The 4,535-nt window shown below is 44.7% G+C and overlaps 2 long non-coding RNA genes across 2 annotated transcripts in view; one reads left to right on the forward strand and one right to left on the reverse strand.

The window, feature by feature from the left end:
- LOC116075240 overlaps positions 1-253 on the forward strand; it is a 14,374-nt gene extending 14,121 nt beyond the window's left edge. Inside the window, exon 5 of the long non-coding RNA XR_004112478.1 lies at positions 16-253. This is a non-coding gene — a long non-coding RNA (uncharacterized LOC116075240). The remainder of the gene's footprint in view (positions 1-15) is intronic.
- LOC116075241 overlaps positions 1-4,535 on the reverse strand; it is a 117,444-nt gene that overhangs the window by 101,909 nt on the left and 11,000 nt on the right. The window lies entirely within an intron of this gene.

The raw sequence follows: 4,535 nt of genomic DNA on the forward strand, positions 1-4,535 counted from the left end.
TTTTTTTTTTTTTAGGAGAAAGCACCAAGGAATATTTGAGCTCACAAGAAGAAGGGATTCTGCAGCTGAAATAGATCTTAGGCATCATTTTGACTTCAAAACTCTTAAGCCACCATCCGCAGGCCCCACGCGACCCAGACTCGTGTGTATTCTAAAGTGCGACTCCAGACTCTTCTAATCAGGGCTGCGCTTCAGTTTCTGTGGATCTCTCTCCAGTTTTGATGTCTTTCACAAGCCAGTTCCCTGTCTGTTCCCTGCCTGGCTCTTCCTACAATGCATTTGTTGAGTATTGTTTTAGTTTAGTGCCCAGAGGGCCTTCCAAAACAGCTGGAGGAGAGGGCTAAAACTTTTGAATGACTCCCTTACTTCAGTAACGCATCAGGGATGTGTATTAGATTCAGAAAACGAAGTTCACTTTAACTGCAAAGGAGATCAGGCTCAGAGTGGCTGTGGCTTCCTCAGGGTCCCAAAGGCACCCACTTAAGGCAGAGCTACTCAGCTGCCAGTCGTGCTGGGTAAGTCTGCGAGCACGAACACCAGTTATTCAGTGATGTCTCAATCCAGGGAGAGGATGCCCCTGAAGGCCGTTGACTCAGGACACCCCTGGGGTCATCTTTCTTGACATAACTGGAGAGAAGTGGGTGAAAGCTAGCGATGCTGTTAATATGTATAATATTAGCTCTTCATATATAACAATAGTTCTATGGATAGCAGTGGTGCAAGGTTAAGGAACCAAACTGTAAATGATTAACCTAGCAGAGACTTCAAAGCTGGTCTGGAGAATCAGAAAGGCTGGCAGGATACGCTAAAGGGGCCCAAAGAACTCTCAACCTGGCGTTCACTCTCTGATCACTAATGTGTCAGTCCACGTCTGCTCCACTGTTGGGCACTCTTGGGGATATGGAAGATGGGGAGTTTGACTGTCCTTAGCACATGCCACCAGGAGGATCTGGTGCAAGGCTGTAGGGGAGCTCGGAGACACTGCTCCAAGGGTGGGAAAGCATAGTCTGAGATGTGAGAAAGCTGGGCTGGTTCAGGGGTCCCTGGGAATCCCTGGGCCTGGGATAAGGCTGGGGCAGTGCGGTTCTCTGACTCTTGGACATCCAGGTTTTGCTGGGAGCCTCAGAAGAGCAGAGTACAGAGTTGGGATCCAGGATGGGGGGTGGGGAGGGCGCCAGTTTATCCCATGGGTGATTGTCCTTAGCTTGGCAGGCTTGGTGGTGGTTGTGGCTGGGAGCACAGAGAGGCCTTCCACGGGAGAATTAAGCTGCAGCTCTGTAGTCAAATGTCTTCTCCGTGGCTCCCCATGGCGGATCTTGATGAAAGAGACAGTCCGTGGTTCTAACCTGTTCATTGGCTGTTCGTGGTGGAAAAATGGATGTATAACGTGCCATACCCACTTCTCAGGGTAAACCTGAGATTAGATACCTTTTGCAGGAAGGAATGTCTGGGAAGGAAGCTTATTGGCTAAGCCCTCTGGGCCTCTAGGTACCTCATTAGCATGGAGAACTCCGTTTTAGGTCTATATGACCATAGGACATGTTTCTTTATATGAGGAGTGTGGCCCATGTTACAGGCCAGGAATCTGGCTGGGGGCAGGAAGTTGCCTAAGCCTCAGGTGTGTGTCCACTGAGTCTATGGGTCTCAACCTTCTCTGCTGTACCAAACTTCCTGGAATGGTTTTATGTCCCACAGGTGTGTGACTTTCTATTGTCCTATATCTGGCATGTGTTCAAAAAATAAATCTAATGGAAGATGGTTTATTTGGGTGAGAAATCCTGCAAGATCACATTTCAAAGGTCATGGGTTCTGGAATCAGAATTTAAAAGCTGGCATTGCCATTTGCCTGCTAGGGTTAATCATTTAACCTTTGACATCCTTGGACCGTTCCTCACCTTCACCTGTAAAAGTAATGACAGACCATTTCTCCTGGGACAATAACCTGTGCTGTGCCAAGGCCCCATCATACTCATAGCACTTGGTAAACATTAGCTCCATCTCTGTCTAGTTTCACTGCTGTCCCTTTTCAGGTGGGTAGAAGAGTGTCTGAACTTTATAGATGTGACTTTCTTAGACTGTTACAAAGGAAGATTTCCAGGGGTATGGAGAAAAGACAGGGTGGAGTAGCCTCCTTGTGTTTCTTCATTTGTGCGTGTACGTGTGGGGTGTGCATGTCTGTGTATCTGTCTGTCTGTCTGTCTGTCTGTGTCTGTGGTTGTGTGTTCTGTCACTTATGTAGGCATACATGTGTGAATATGTGTCTGGATACCGGAAGCTCAAGCTAGTAAACTTCCTCTACCAGTCTCTGCTTTAGTTACTGAGGCATGGCTTCTCGTTGAACACCGAGCTCACCAATTCAGATACTCTAATACCCAGGATCTGCCCAGGATCCCCTTGTGTGCATCCTAGTATCTGCATTTGGGATTATAGGCAAACGCTGTCATACCCACCCAGCTTTTAAATGGTTACTCACAGATGGAAGCCGTTTACCAAGAAGAAACTCAGCACACACACAACCCTTTAGCTAAGTGATCAAAGTTAATAACAAATGTTCAAAGTTAATGACATCACCAATATTACAACAAACACCGCGTATCTCCTAATATCAGCCGGCAAGGACACGATGCCCCTTAAGTTATATTCATGCCAGGCAAAGCATGCCGGGCAAAGGCTGGCAAACTACAACCAAAGGGCATCTTTCACCGCATTGTCCTCTGCGTCTCCAGAACATCAAGGTCAGGAAGGCAAAAAAAAATAGAAGAGGCTAGAAAAGATTTTGAGATCACTGATGAAGCCTAGATAAAAAGTTGGATTACATGACAACCTGGATTTCTTACATTGTCTTTTCAGAAGGTCAGCTATGAAAATGCTTTCATTCTTAGAAGTATGTAATATTTATGGCTAATGGCGATGGAGTGTTAGCAAATGATCTCTCTGGAAAAACAAATCTAAAAGCCCCAGTACATGGCATAGAAGTATTTTTGTTGTGTCAATATTCCAACCAAAGTAAATTTTAAGCTACCAATATAAAAGAAGTGTTTTCATAACAAAAAAATTCACACCTTCATATCTGCATATATATATATATAAATACACACACACACACACATGCGTGTGTGTATATAAAGAAAAGACAGAGTTCAAATACTACAAAATGTTAACTTTTAAGGAATCTGAAAGGGGCTGAGATGAAAACTTAGTAGGACAGTACCAATGTAGCATCCGTGAAGCCCTGGGTTCAATCCCTAATACCACAAAAAAATAAAATAAAATAAAATGCAAGAATCTAATGGAATGAGCAAGAATTCTGTATAAAATTATTATAAATGTCTCACAAATTTAAAAACGCACCAATACATTGAAGTTCAAAATCATATCAATATTACCAACATAACATTTCTCTAGATCCCTGGCATGTTCTTCCATGTTCTACAGGACTGTTCTACCCTACGTGAAGGACATTTTCATGCCAAACTTCAAAGACACAGAGTAAATTAGTCAACATCAGAAAATATTCTCTTACACTACGTGTGGTTTAAAAATCAAAGTCAATAAATATCCTAAAGAACCAAAAACCCTCCTGAGGACCAAGTTCTTCTATGAAGACAAGTCAGGCTTGCTCTCCGTCAGTCCATCCCAGTTGGTTTTTCTACTAACCCGGGATTATTATTTTCCTGACAGAATGTTAAGTGAAGAAATTTAGGGACCTCATTGTAAGTTGCACTTATTGTTAAAAAAAATTAACAATAACAAGAAAAAAATTTGGACCGTTTGCATCTAGGAGGCACACTCAGCCCTGAGATACAGCCAATGTGAGAGACAGCACTTTACCTAAAAGGTAACAGATCCACTGCTGCCAAGCCCTGGCAGTTTGGCAAAAGTACTGAATGACTGTCTCTTCTTTCCTTTCCCCCTTTGTTCCCCTACCCCTCTCTTCTTCCCCTTCCCCTTCCTTTCCCCTGCCCTGACTCCCAAACCAGAATTTGAAAACTAGGAACCTCTCTAGCTGTCTCTAGCACATCCCAGAGTCCGGAATCACTTTTGGGGGGGGGGAACCCATGGAGTGAAAAGAGAAAGAGAAAGAACTGGAAAAAAGACTAGACTAAGAAGCTAATTTTTGTTGAGGTTTGTTTTGCTGTGTATTTTAATGCAAAGTGTGGCTTCCCAAGACCTGCTTGGCCCGGAGACCCAGAAACTAGAGATTCCACAGTAGACCCAAGTGATGCTATGTGACCTTGCCCCCAAGCTATTTCTGATTGGTGAATAAGGATGCTGGGCCACTAGCTGGGCAGAAGAGACATAGGCAAGGGGTTGGGGTCAGAGGAGAACCACAAGGGGGAGAAGAAGCTGAATGGAGGAGGAAGCTGCCATGAGTTAGGTAACTCATGAAAACTGGCCCTCGGGGCTGGCCAGTTGGAGTTAAGAGCAGCAGCCCAGATGAAACATAGTAAGTAATAACTCGGGTTCGAGCCGGGCGGTGGTGGCGCACGCCTTTAATCCTAGCACTTGGGAGGCAGAGGCAGGTGGATTTCTGA

This window comes from Mastomys coucha, unplaced genomic scaffold (assembly GCF_008632895.1).
Source record: "Mastomys coucha isolate ucsf_1 unplaced genomic scaffold, UCSF_Mcou_1 pScaffold3, whole genome shotgun sequence".
Taxonomy (NCBI): Eukaryota; Metazoa; Chordata; class Mammalia; order Rodentia; family Muridae; genus Mastomys; species Mastomys coucha.